This window comes from Phyllobates terribilis, unplaced genomic scaffold, assembly GCF_046119375.1.
Source record: "Phyllobates terribilis strain yellow unplaced genomic scaffold, ASM4611937v1 Scaffold_40__1_contigs__length_11209783, whole genome shotgun sequence".
Taxonomy (NCBI): domain Eukaryota; kingdom Metazoa; phylum Chordata; class Amphibia; order Anura; family Dendrobatidae; genus Phyllobates; species Phyllobates terribilis.
Window position 1 is genome coordinate 10,971,214 of NW_027362800.1, and position 13,457 is coordinate 10,984,670.

Consider the following 13,457-nt stretch of genomic DNA (forward strand, 5'->3'; position numbering starts at 1 on the left):
TGCACTTTTCGGCTTGCTGCTGCTGCAATCCACGCGTTTTAGATCTGCATAACTCCACCTCTTTTAGCACAGTACCCTCAACCCCCGGCTGTTCCCACCCGCCTCAACACCGTTGGAAGGGAGGAGAACCAATTAAGGCGGGGGGGGGGGGTGGAACGAGCAGCTGTCTACCCTTAGCAGGAGGGTTGCTGATTAATTACCTCTCCTGCTGCTGCTGCTGCTGGCTGTCCAGCAGCAGACTGAAGGTGGCTGCTGCTGTGCGCAGGTATATAAAGGCTCAGAGCCTATTATGACACGCGCAGCCAGCGTTCCATTGCCACATTCCGTCTACTGCAGGCGGGATACCTGGATGGCTGAATGTCACTGAGAAGCTCACAGAGACCGCCATAAGCAACAGTTTAAAAGAATGCCACAGACTAATCAACCAAACTTTTTGGGTTGGTTTCTCTTTTATAGTCTGCAGGCATTAAATGAAAGAAGTCAGTGTTCCAGCAGAGGGAGACAACGTTTCAGAAAAGGCATTGTAGCAAACCAAAAAAGAAATTTTAAGCGCAGCAGAGTAACCAGCTCACATACCTGTTAGCTCAGGTGAGTTTAAAAGGCTGCTGTTGATAACAAGGGCATTTGCTAAATAGATGGTGTGTGTGCAACAATATACTGAAAGGTCAATTATATTGTGCAGCTTATCTCACCACCTGTAGTTATTTAGGTGAAAGCTCCAAAATGCTTGCCTAATATGTCTGTTTATCCAAAAGGAAGTATAGAGGGAGAGCTAGATAGATAGCATTGCATTACATTACATTACATGGCAATGCAATGCACAGTTGCTGAAGTTGAACCAAAATGAGCTTGTCATCTGGCTTCTGCAACTTTTAACATGAAAAATCCAATGAGGAGAAGAAAAGCAAAGCCAAAGAGTCCATCCCAAAATCCGACAAACAAGCAAAATGAACAAAAAGCATTGAATTCAATTCTTTCTGATTTTAGAAACTGCATTAAAGAAGGGGTGCACCGGTCCTGGAGATACTGCAATACCAGGTCAATGCGTGGAGTGGACAGAGCAAGCTCTTTTTCCATCTCCCTGTTCTAAAAATCCATTTAATATATGGTCCCCAGATAGGGGACGTATCAGATATTAAACTGATAAGAACAGATACTACACTTGATCTTAGCCAAAAGGCCGAGAAGCGATAACCAGAATTGGTTTCCGACTACGGTGCCACCCAAGGATTCTGAAAAGTCCATTTGTGGAGATGGCCACCTGGACTCCCGTTAAGAAGACATGCTGTCAACCTCTAGATCCCTCACATGCCTGCACTTTTCGGCTTGCTGCTGCTGCAATCCACGCGTTTTAGATCTGCATAACTCCACCTCTTTTAGCACAGTACCCTCAACCCCCGGCTGTTCCCACCCGCCACAACACCGTTGGAAGGGAGGAGAACCAATTAAGGCGGGGGGGGTGGAACGAGCAGCTGTCTACCCTTAGCAGGAGGGTTGCTGATTAATTACCTCTCCTGCTGCTGCTGCTGCTGGCTGTCCAGCAGCAGACTGAAGGTGGCTGCTGCTGTGCGCAGGTATATAAAGGCTCAGAGCCTATTATGACACGCGCAGCCAGCGTTCCATTGCCACATTCCGTCTACTGCAGGCGGGATACCTGGATGGCTGAATGTCACTGAGAAGCTCACAGAGACCGCCATAAGCAACAGTTTAAAAGAATGCCACAGACTAATCAACCAAACTTTTTGGGTTGGTTTCTCTTTTATAGTCTGCAGGCATTAAATGAAAGAAGTCAGTGTTCCAGCAGAGGGAGACAACGTTTCAGAAAAGGCATTGTAGCAAACCAAAAAAGAAATTTTACGCGCAGCAGAGTAACCAGCTCACATACCTGTTAGCTCAGGTGAGTTTAAAAGGCTGCTGTTGATAACAAGGGCATTTGCTAAATAGATGGTGTGTGTGCAACAATATACTGAAAGGTCAATTATATTGTGCAGCTTATCTCACCACCTGTAGTTATTTAGGTGAAAGCTCCAAAATGCTTGCCTAATATGTCTGTTTATCCAAAAGGAAGTATAGAGGGAGAGCTAGATAGATAGCATTGCATTACATTACATTACATGGCAATGCAATGCACAGTTGCTGAAGTTGAACCAAAATGAGCTTGTCATCTGGCTTCTGCAACTTTTAACATGAAAAATCCAATGAGGAGAAGAAAAGCAAAGCCAAAGAGTCCATCCCAAAATCCGACAAACAAGCAAAATGAACAAAAAGCATTGAATTCAATTCTTTCTGATTTTAGAAACTGCATTAAAGAAGGGGTGCACCGGTCCTGGAGATACTGCAATACCAGGTCAATGCGTGGAGTGGACAGAGCAAGCTCTTTTTCCATCTCCCTGTTCTAAAAATCCATTTAATATATGGTCCCCAGATAGGGGACGTATCAGATATTAAACTGATAAGAACAGATACTACACTTGATCTTAGCCAAAAGGCCGAGAAGCGATAACCAGAATTGGTTTCCGACTACGGTGCCACCCAAGGATTCTGAAAAGTCCATTTGTGGAGATGGCCACCTGGACTCCCGTTAAGAAGACATGCTGTCAACCTCTAGATCCCTCACATGCCTGCACTTTTCGGCTTGCTGCTGCTGCAATCCACGCGTTTTAGATCTGCATAACTCCACCTCTTTTAGCACAGTACCCTTAACCCCCGGCTGTTCCCACCCGCCTCAACACCGTTGGAAGGGAGGAGAACCAATTAAGGCGGGGGGGGGGGTGGAACGAGCAGCTGTCTACCCTTAGCAGGAGGGTTGCTGATTAATTACCTCTCCTGCTGCTGCTGCTGCTGGCTGTCCAGCAGCAGACTGAAGGTGGCTGCTGCTGTGCGCAGGTATATAAAGGCTCAGAGCCTATTATGACACGCGCAGCCAGCGTTCCATTGCCACATTCCGTCTACTGCAGGCGGGATACCTGGATGGCTGAATGTCACTGAGAAGCTCACAGAGACCGCCATAAGCAACAGTTTAAAAGAATGCCACAGACTAATCAACCAAACTTTTTGGGTTGGTTTCTCTTTTATAGTCTGCAGGCATTAAATGAAAGAAGTCAGTGTTCCAGCAGAGGGAGACAACGTTTCAGAAAAGGCATTGTAGCAAACCAAAAAAGAAATTTTAAGCGCAGCAGAGTAACCAGCTCACATACCTGTTAGCTCAGGTGAGTTTAAAAGGCTGCTGTTGATAACAAGGGCATTTGCTAAATAGATGGTGTGTGTGCAACAATATACTGAAAGGTCAATTATATTGTGCAGCTTATCTCACCACCTGTAGTTATTTAGGTGAAAGCTCCAAAATGCTTGCCTAATATGTCTGTTTATCCAAAAGGAAGTATAGAGGGAGAGCTAGATAGATAGCATTGCATTACATTACATTACATGGCAATGCAATGCACAGTTGCTGAAGTTGAACCAAAATGAGCTTGTCATCTGGCTTCTGCAACTTTTAACATGAAAAATCCAATGAGGAGAAGAAAAGCAAAGCCAAAGAGTCCATCCCAAAATCCGACAAACAAGCAAAATGAACAAAAAGCATTGAATTCAATTCTTTCTGATTTTAGAAACTGCATTAAAGAAGGGGTGCACCGGTCCTGGAGATACTGCAATACCAGGTCAATGCGTGGAGTGGACAGAGCAAGCTCTTTTTCCATCTCCCTGTTCTAAAAATCCATTTAATATATGGTCCCCAGATAGGGGACGTATCAGATATTAAACTGATAAGAACAGATACTACACTTGATCTTAGCCAAAAGGCCGAGAAGCGATAACCAGAATTGGTTTCCGACTACGGTGCCACCCAAGGATTCTGAAAAGTCCATTTGTGGAGATGGCCACCTGGACTCCCGTTAAGAAGACATGCTGTCAACCTCTAGATCCCTCACATGCCTGCACTTTTCGGCTTGCTGCTGCTGCAATCCACGCGTTTTAGATCTGCATAACTCCACCTCTTTTAGCACAGTACCCTCAACCCCCGGCTGTTCCCACCCGCCTCAACACCGTTGGAAGGGAGGAGAACCAATTAAGGCGGGGGGGGGAGTGGAACGAGCAGCTGTCTACCCTTAGCAGGAGGGTTGCTGATTAATTACCTCTCCTGCTGCTGCTGCTGCTGGCTGTCCAGCAGCAGACTGAAGGTGGCTGCTGCTGTGCGCAGGTATATAAAGGCTCAGAGCCTATTATGACACGCGCAGCCAGCGTTCCATTGCCACATTCCGTCTACTGCAGGCGGGATACCTGGATGGCTGAATGTCACTGAGAAGCTCACAGAGACCGCCATAAGCAACAGTTTAAAAGAATGCCACAGACTAATCAACCAAACTTTTTGGGTTGGTTTCTCTTTTATAGTCTGCAGGCATTAAATGAAAGAAGTCAGTGTTCCAGCAGAGGGAGACAACGTTTCAGAAAAGGCATTGTAGCAAACCAAAAAAGAAATTTTAAGCGCAGCAGAGTAACCAGCTCACATACCTGTTAGCTCAGGTGAGTTTAAAAGGCTGCTGTTGATAACAAGGGCATTTGCTAAATAGATGGTGTGTGTGCAACAATATACTGAAAGGTCAATTATATTGTGCAGCTTATCTCACCACCTGTAGTTATTTAGGTGAAAGCTCCAAAATGCTTGCCTAATATGTCTGTTTATCCAAAAGGAAGTATAGAGGGAGAGCTAGATAGATAGCATTGCATTACATTACATTACATGGCAATGCAATGCACAGTTGCTGAAGTTGAACCAAAATGAGCTTGTCATCTGGCTTCTGCAACTTTTAACATGAAAAATCCAATGAGGAGAAGAAAAGCAAAGCCAAAGAGTCCATCCCAAAATCCGACAAACAAGCAAAATGAACAAAAAGCATTGAATTCAATTCTTTCTGATTTTAGAAACTGCATTAAAGAAGGGGTGCACCGGTCCTGGAGATACTGCAATACCAGGTCAATGCGTGGAGTGGACAGAGCAAGCTCTTTTTCCATCTCCCTGTTCTAAAAATCCATTTAATATATGGTCCCCAGATAGGGGACGTATCAGATATTAAACTGATAAGAACAGATACTACACTTGATCTTAGCCAAAAGGCTGAGAAGCGATAACCAGAATTGGTTTCCGACTACGGTGCCACCCAAGGATTCTGAAAAGTCCATTTGTGGAGATGGCAACCTGGACTCCCGTTAAGAAGACATGCTGTCAACCTCTAGATCCCTCACATGCCTGCACTTTTCGGCTTGCTGCTGCTGCAATCCACGCGTTTTAGATCTGCATAACTCCACCTCTTTTAGCACAGTACCCTCAACCCCCGGCTGTTCCCACCCGCCTCAACACCGTTGGAAGGGAGGAGAACCAATTAAGGCGGGGGGGGGGGGTGGAACGAGCAGCTGTCTACCCTTAGCAGGAGGGTTGCTGATTAATTACCTCTCCTGCTGCTGCTGCTGCTGGCTGTCCAGCAGCAGACTGAAGGTGGCTGCTGCTGTGCGCAGGTATATAAAGGCTCAGAGCCTATTATGACACGCGCAGCCAGCGTTCCATTGCCACATTCCGTCTACTGCAGGCGGGATACCTGGATGGCTGAATGTCACTGAGAAGCTCACAGAGACCGCCATAAGCAACAGTTTAAAAGAATGCCACAGACTAATCAACCAAACTTTTTGGGTTGGTTTCTCTTTTATAGTCTGCAGGCATTAAATGAAAGAAGTCAGTGTTCCAGCAGAGGGAGACAACGTTTCAGAAAAGGCATTGTAGCAAACCAAAAAAGAAATTTTAAGCGCAGCAGAGTAACCAGCTCACATACCTGTTAGCTCAGGTGAGTTTAAAAGGCTGCTGTTGATAACAAGGGCATTTGCTAAATAGATGGTGTGTGTGCAACAATATACTGAAAGGTCAATTATATTGTGCAGCTTATCTCACCACCTGTAGTTATTTAGGTGAAAGCTCCAAAATGCTTGCCTAATATGTCTGTTTATCCAAAAGGAAGTATAGAGGGAGAGCTAGATAGATAGCATTGCATTACATTACATTACATGGCAATGCAATGCACAGTTGCTGAAGTTGAACCAAAATGAGCTTGTCATCTGGCTTCTGCAACTTTTAACATGAAAAATCCAATGAGGAGAAGAAAAGCAAAGCCAAAGAGTCCATCCCAAAATCCGACAAACAAGCAAAATGAACAAAAAGCATTGAATTCAATTCTTTCTGATTTTAGAAACTGCATTAAAGAAGGGGTGCACCGGTCCTGGAGATACTGCAATACCAGGTCAATGCGTGGAGTGGACAGAGCAAGCTCTTTTTCCATCTCCCTGTTCTAAAAATCCATTTAATATATGGTCCCCAGATAGGGGACGTATCAGATATTAAACTGATAAGAACAGATACTACACTTGATCTTAGCCAAAAGGCTGAGAAGCGATAACCAGAATTGGTTTCCGACTACGGTGCCACCCAAGGATTCTGAAAAGTCCATTTGTGGAGATGGCAACCTGGACTCCCGTTAAGAAGACATGCTGTCAACCTCTAGATCCCTCACATGCCTGCACTTTTCGGCTTGCTGCTGCTGCAATCCACGCGTTTTAGATCTGCATAACTCCACCTCTTTTAGCACAGTACCCTCAACCCCCGGCTGTTCCCACCCGCCTCAACACCGTTGGAAGGGAGGAGAACCAATTAAGGCGGGGGGGGGGGGTGGAACGAGCAGCTGTCTACCCTTAGCAGGAGGGTTGCTGATTAATTACCTCTCCTGCTGCTGCTGCTGCTGGCTGTCCAGCAGCAGACTGAAGGTGGCTGCTGCTGTGCGCAGGTATATAAAGGCTCAGAGCCTATTATGACACGCGCAGCCAGCGTTCCATTGCCACATTCCGTCTACTGCAGGCGGGATACCTGGATGGCTGAATGTCACTGAGAAGCTCACAGAGACCGCCATAAGCAACAGTTTAAAAGAATGCCACAGACTAATCAACCAAACTTTTTGGGTTGGTTTCTCTTTTATAGTCTGCAGGCATTAAATGAAAGAAGTCAGTGTTCCAGCAGAGGGAGACAACGTTTCAGAAAAGGCATTGTAGCAAACCAAAAAAGAAATTTTAAGCGCAGCAGAGTAACCAGCTCACATACCTGTTAGCTCAGGTGAGTTTAAAAGGCTGCTGTTGATAACAAGGGCATTTGCTAAATAGATGGTGTGTGTGCAACAATATACTGAAAGGTCAATTATATTGTGCAGCTTATCTCACCACCTGTAGTTATTTAGGTGAAAGCTCCAAAATGCTTGCCTAATATGTCTGTTTACCCAAAAGGAAGTATAGAGGGAGAGCTAGATAGATAGCATTGCATTACATTACATTACATGGCAATGCAATGCACAGTTGCTGAAGTTGAACCAAAATGAGCTTTTCATCTGGCTTCTGCAACTTTTAACATGAAAAATCCAATGAGGAGAAGAAAAGCAAAGCCAAAGAGTCCATCCCAAAATCCGACAAACAAGCAAAATGAACAAAAAGCATTGAATTCAATTCTTTCTGATTTTAGAAACTGCATTAAAGAAGGGGTGCACCGGTCCTGGAGATACTGCAATACCAGGTCAATGCGTGGAGTGGACAGAGCAAGCTCTTTTTCCATCTCCCTGTTCTAAAAATCCATTTAATATATGGTCCCCAGATAGGGGACGTATCAGATATTAAACTGATAAGAACAGATACTACACTTGATCTTAGCCAAAAGGCCGAGAAGCGATAACCAGAATTGGTTTCCGACTACGGTGCCACCCAAGGATTCTGAAAAGTCCATTTGTGGAGATGGCCACCTGGACTCCCGTTAAGAAGACATGCTGTCAACCTCTAGATCCCTCACATGCCTGCACTTTTCGGCTTGCTGCTGCTGCAATCCACGCGTTTTAGATCTGCATAACTCCACCTCTTTTAGCACAGTACCCTCAACCCCCGGCTGTTCCCACCCGCCTCAACACCGTTGGAAGGGAGGAGAACCAATTAAGGCGGGGGGGGGGGTGGAACGAGCAGCTGTCTACCCTTAGCAGGAGGGTTGCTGATTAACTACCTCTCCTGCTGCTGCTGCTGGCTGTCCAGCAGCAGACTGAAGGTGGCTGCTGCTGTGCGCAGGTATATAAAGGCTCAGAGCCTATTATGACACGCGCAGCCAGCGTTCCATTGCCACATTCCGTCTACTGCAGGCGGGATACCTGGATGGCTGAATGTCACTGAGAAGCTCACAGAGACCGCCATAAGCAACAGTTTAAAAGAATGCCACAGACTAATCAACCAAACTTTTTGGGTTGGTTTCTCTTTTATAGTCTGCAGGCATTAAATGAAAGAATTCAGTGTTCCAGCAGAGGGAGACAACGTTTCAGAAAAGGCATTGTAGCAAACCAAAAAAGAAATTTTAAGCGCAGCAGAGTAACCAGCTCACATACCTGTTAGCTCAGGTGAGTTTAAAAGGCTGCTGTTGATAACAAGGGCATTTGCTAAATAGATGGTGTGTGTGCAACAATATACTGAAAGGTCAATTATATTGTGCAGCTTATCTCACCACCTGTAGTTATTTAGGTGAAAGCTCCAAAATGCTTGCCTAATATGTCTGTTTATCCAAAAGGAAGTATAGAGGGAGAGCTAGATAGATAGCATTGCATTACATTACATTACATGGCAATGCAATGCACAGTTGCTGAAGTTGAACCAAAATGAGCTTGTCATCTGGCTTCTGCAACTTTTAACATGAAAAATCCAATGAGGAGAAGAAAAGCAAAGCCAAAGAGTCCATCCCAAAATCCGACAAACAAGCAAAATGAACAAAAAGCATTGAATTCAATTCTTTCTGATTTTAGAAACTGCATTAAAGAAGGGGTGCACCGGTCCTGGAGATACTGCAATACCAGGTCAATGCATGGAGTGGACAGAGCAAGCTCTTTTTCCATCTCCCTGTTCTAAAAATCCATTTAATATATGGTCCCCAGATAGGGGACGTATCAGATATTAAACTGATAAGAACAGATACTACACTTGATCTTAGCCAAAAGGCTGAGAAGCGATAACCAGAATTGGTTTCCGACTACGGTGCCACCCAAGGATTCTGAAAAGTCCATTTGTGGAGATGGCAACCTGGACTCCCGTTAAGAAGACATGCTGTCAACCTCTAGATCCCTCACATGCCTGCACTTTTCGGCTTGCTGCTGCTGCAATCCACGCGTTTTAGATCTGCATAACTCCACCTCTTTTAGCACAGTACCCTCAACCCCCGGCTGTTCCCACCCGCCTCAACACCGTTGGAAGGGAGGAGAACCAATTAAGGCGGGGGGGGGGGTGGAACGAGCAGCTGTCTACCCTTAGCAGGAGGGTTGCTGATTAATTACCTCTCCTGCTGCTGCTGCTGCTGGCTGTCCAGCAGCAGACTGAAGGTGGCTGCTGCTGTGCGCAGGTATATAAAGGCTCAGAGCCTATTATGACACGCGCAGCCAGCGTTCCATTGCCACATTCCGTCTACTGCAGGCGGGATACCTGGATGGCTGAATGTCACTGAGAAGCTCACAGAGACCGCCATAAGCAACAGTTTAAAAGAATGCCACAGACTAATCAACCAAACTTTTTGGGTTGGTTTCTCTTTTATAGTCTGCAGGCATTAAATGAAAGAAGTCAGTGTTCCAGCAGAGGGAGACAACGTTTCAGAAAAGGCATTGTAGCAAACCAAAAAAGAAATTTTAAGCGCAGCAGAGTAACCAGCTCACATACCTGTTAGCTCAGGTGAGTTTAAAAGGCTGCTGTTGATAACAAGGGCATTTGCTAAATAGATGGTGTGTGTGCAACAATATACTGAAAGGTCAATTATATTGTGCAGCTTATCTCACCACCTGTAGTTATTTAGGTGAAAGCTCCAAAATGCTTGCCTAATATGTCTGTTTACCCAAAAGGAAGTATAGAGGGAGAGCTAGATAGATAGCATTGCATTACATTACATTACATGGCAATGCAATGCACAGTTGCTGAAGTTGAACCAAAATGAGCTTTTCATCTGGCTTCTGCAACTTTTAACATGAAAAATCCAATGAGGAGAAGAAAAGCAAAGCCAAAGAGTCCATCCCAAAATCCGACAAACAAGCAAAATGAACAAAAATCATTGAATTCAATTCTTTCTGATTTTAGAAACTGCATTAAAGAAGGGGTGCACCGGTCCTGGAGATACTGCAATACCAGGTCAATGCGTGGAGTGGACAGAGCAAGCTCTTTTTCCATCTCCCTGTTCTAAAAATCCATTTAATATATGGTCCCCAGATAGGGGACGTATCAGATATTAAACTGATAAGAACAGATACTACACTTGATCTTAGCCAAAAGGCCGAGAAGCGATAACCAGAATTGGTTTCCGACTACGGTGCCACCCAAGGATTCTGAAAAGTCCATTTGTGGAGATGGCCACCTGGACTCCCGTTAAGAAGACATGCTGTCAACCTCTAGATCCCTCACATGCCTGCACTTTTCGGCTTGCTGCTGCTGCAATCCACGCGTTTTAGATCTGCATAACTCCACCTCTTTTAGCACAGTACCCTCAACCCCCGGCTGTTCCCACCCGCCTCAACACCGTTGGAAGGGAGGAGAACCAATTAAGGCGGGGGGGGGGTGGAACGAGCAGCTGTCTACCCTTAGCAGGAGGGTTGCTGATTAATTACCTCTCCTGCTGCTGCTGCTGCTGGCTGTCCAGCAGCAGACTGAAGGTGGCTGCTGCTGTGCGCAGGTATATAAAGGCTCAGAGCCTATTATGACACGCGCAGCCAGCGTTCCATTGCCACATTCCGTCTACTGCAGGCGGGATACCTGGATGGCTGAATGTCACTGAGAAGCTCACAGAGACCGCCATAAGCAACAGTTTAAAAGAATGCCACAGACTAATCAACCAAACTTTTTGGGTTGGTTTCTCTTTTATAGTCTGCAGGCATTAAATGAAAGAAGTCAGTGTTCCAGCAGAGGGAGACAACGTTTCAGAAAAGGCATTGTAGCAAACCAAAAAAGAAATTTTAAGCGCAGCAGAGTAACCAGCTCACATACCTGTTAGCTCAGGTGAGTTTAAAAGGCTGCTGTTGATAACAAGGGCATTTGCTAAATAGATGGTGTGTGTGCAACAATATACTGAAAGGTCAATTATATTGTGCAGCTTATCTCACCACCTGTAGTTATTTAGGTGAAAGCTCCAAAATGCTTGCCTAATATGTCTGTTTATCCAAAAGGAAGTATAGAGGGAGAGCTAGATAGATAGCACTGCATTACATTACTTTACATGGCAATGCAATGCACAGTTGCTGAAGTTGAACCAAAATGAGCTTGTCATCTGGCTTCTGCAACTTTTAACATGAAAAATCCAATGAGGAGAAGAAAAGCAAAGCCAAAGAGTCCATCCCAAAATCCGACAAACAAGCAAAATGAACAAAAAGCATTGAATTCAATTCTTTCTGATTTTAGAAACTGCATTAAAGAAGGGGTGCACCGGTCCTGGAGATACTGCAATACCAGGTCAATGCGTGGAGTGGACAGAGCAAGCTCTTTTTCCATCTCCCTGTTCTAAAAATCCATTTAATATATGGTCCCCAGATAGGGGACGTATCAGATATTAAACTGATAAGAACAGATACTACACTTGATCTTAGCCAAAAGGCCGAGAAGCGATAACCAGAATTGGTTTCCGACTACGGTGCCACCCAAGGATTCTGAAAAGTCCATTTGTGGAGATGGCCACCTGGACTCCCGTTAAGAAGACATGCTGTCAACCTCTAGATCCCTCACATGCCTGCACTTTTCGGCTTGCTGCTGCTGCAATCCACGCGTTTTAGATCTGCATAACTCCACCTCTTTTAGCACAGTACCCTCAACCCCCGGCTGTTCCCACCCGCCTCAACACCGTTGGAAGGGAGGAGAACCAATTAAGGCGGGGGGGGGGGTGGAACGAGCAGCTGTCTACCCTTAGCAGGAGGGTTGCTGATTAACTACCTCTCCTGCTGCTGCTGCTGGCTGTCCAGCAGCAGACTGAAGGTGGCTGCTGCTGTGCGCAGGTATATAAAGGCTCAGAGCCTATTATGACACGCGCAGCCAGCGTTCCATTGCCACATTCCGTCTACTGCAGGCGGGATACCTGGATGGCTGAATGTCACTGAGAAGCTCACAGAGACCGCCATAAGCAACAGTTTAAAAGAATGCCACAGACTAATCAACCAAACTTTTTGGGTTGGTTTCTCTTTTATAGTCTGCAGGCATTAAATGAAAGAATTCAGTGTTCCAGCAGAGGGAGACAACGTTTCAGAAAAGGCATTGTAGCAAACCAAAAAAGAAATTTTAAGCGCAGCAGAGTAACCAGCTCACATACCTGTTAGCTCAGGTGAGTTTAAAAGGCTGCTGTTGATAACAAGGGCATTTGCTAAATAGATGGTGTGTGTGCAACAATATACTGAAAGGTCAATTATATTGTGCAGCTTATCTCACCACCTGTAGTTATTTAGGTGAAAGCTCCAAAATGCTTGCCTAATATGTCTGTTTATCCAAAAGGAAGTATAGAGGGAGAGCTAGATAGATAGCATTGCATTACATTACATTACATGGCAATGCAATGCACAGTTGCTGAAGTTGAACCAAAATGAGCTTGTCATCTGGCTTCTGCAACTTTTAACATGAAAAATCCAATGAGGAGAAGAAAAGCAAAGCCAAAGAGTCCATCCCAAAATCCGACAAACAAGCAAAATGAACAAAAAGCATTGAATTCAATTCTTTCTGATTTTAGAAACTGCATTAAAGAAGGGGTGCACCGGTCCTGGAGATACTGCAATACCAGGTCAATGCATGGAGTGGACAGAGCAAGCTCTTTTTCCATCTCCCTGTTCTAAAAATCCATTTAATATATGGTCCCCAGATAGGGGACGTATCAGATATTAAACTGATAAGAACAGATACTACACTTGATCTTAGCCAAAAGGCTGAGAAGCGATAACCAGAATTGGTTTCCGACTACGGTGCCACCCAAGGATTCTGAAAAGTCCATTTGTGGAGATGGCAACCTGGACTCCCGTTAAGAAGACATGCTGTCAACCTCTAGATCCCTCACATGCCTGCACTTTTCGGCTTGCTGCTGCTGCAATCCACGCGTTTTAGATCTGCATAACTCCACCTCTTTTAGCACAGTACCCTCAACCCCCGGCTGTTCCCACCCGCCTCAACACCGTTGGAAGGGAGGAGAACCAATTAAGGCGGGGGGGGGGGGGTGGAACGAGCAGCTGTCTACCCTTAGCAGGAGGGTTGCTGATTAATTACCTCTCCTGCTGCTGCTGCTGCTGGCTGTCCAGCAGCAGACTGAAGGTGGCTGCTGCTGTGCGCAGGTATATAAAGGCTCAGAGCCTATTATGACACGCGCAGCCAGCGTTCCATTGCCACATTCCGTCTACTGCAGGCGGGAT

At 45.4% G+C, this 13,457-nt stretch overlaps 10 non-coding genes across 10 annotated transcripts; all 10 read right to left on the bottom strand.

The window, feature by feature from the left end:
• Positions 1–1,001: 1,001 nt before the first annotated feature.
• Positions 1,002–1,192, bottom strand: LOC141191015 (U2 spliceosomal RNA). Its single transcript, XR_012265020.1, has one exon. It is a non-coding gene; the product is annotated as a U2 spliceosomal RNA (small nuclear RNA).
• Positions 1,193–2,310: 1,118 nt separating this feature from the next.
• LOC141191016 (U2 spliceosomal RNA) lies at positions 2,311–2,501 on the bottom strand. Its single transcript, XR_012265021.1, has one exon. It is a non-coding gene; the product is annotated as a U2 spliceosomal RNA (small nuclear RNA).
• A 1,121-nt stretch (positions 2,502–3,622) lies between these two features.
• Positions 3,623–3,813, bottom strand: LOC141191017 (U2 spliceosomal RNA). Its single transcript, XR_012265022.1, has one exon. It is a non-coding gene; the product is annotated as a U2 spliceosomal RNA (small nuclear RNA).
• Positions 3,814–4,934: 1,121 nt separating this feature from the next.
• Positions 4,935–5,125, bottom strand: LOC141184184 (U2 spliceosomal RNA). The gene has a single exon (XR_012258964.1). It is a non-coding gene; the product is annotated as a U2 spliceosomal RNA (small nuclear RNA).
• Positions 5,126–6,247: 1,122 nt separating this feature from the next.
• On the bottom strand, positions 6,248–6,438 carry LOC141184186 (U2 spliceosomal RNA). The gene has a single exon (XR_012258965.1). It is a non-coding gene; the product is annotated as a U2 spliceosomal RNA (small nuclear RNA).
• Positions 6,439–7,560: 1,122 nt separating this feature from the next.
• LOC141191018 (U2 spliceosomal RNA) lies at positions 7,561–7,751 on the bottom strand. The gene has a single exon (XR_012265023.1). It is a non-coding gene; the product is annotated as a U2 spliceosomal RNA (small nuclear RNA).
• A 1,118-nt stretch (positions 7,752–8,869) lies between these two features.
• LOC141184308 (U2 spliceosomal RNA) lies at positions 8,870–9,060 on the bottom strand. Its single transcript, XR_012259075.1, has one exon. It is a non-coding gene; the product is annotated as a U2 spliceosomal RNA (small nuclear RNA).
• A 1,121-nt stretch (positions 9,061–10,181) lies between these two features.
• LOC141191019 (U2 spliceosomal RNA) lies at positions 10,182–10,372 on the bottom strand. Its single transcript, XR_012265024.1, has one exon. It is a non-coding gene; the product is annotated as a U2 spliceosomal RNA (small nuclear RNA).
• Positions 10,373–11,492: 1,120 nt separating this feature from the next.
• LOC141191021 (U2 spliceosomal RNA) lies at positions 11,493–11,683 on the bottom strand. The gene has a single exon (XR_012265026.1). It is a non-coding gene; the product is annotated as a U2 spliceosomal RNA (small nuclear RNA).
• A 1,118-nt stretch (positions 11,684–12,801) lies between these two features.
• LOC141184309 (U2 spliceosomal RNA) lies at positions 12,802–12,992 on the bottom strand. The gene has a single exon (XR_012259076.1). It is a non-coding gene; the product is annotated as a U2 spliceosomal RNA (small nuclear RNA).
• Between the last annotated feature and the right edge of the window lie 465 nt (positions 12,993–13,457).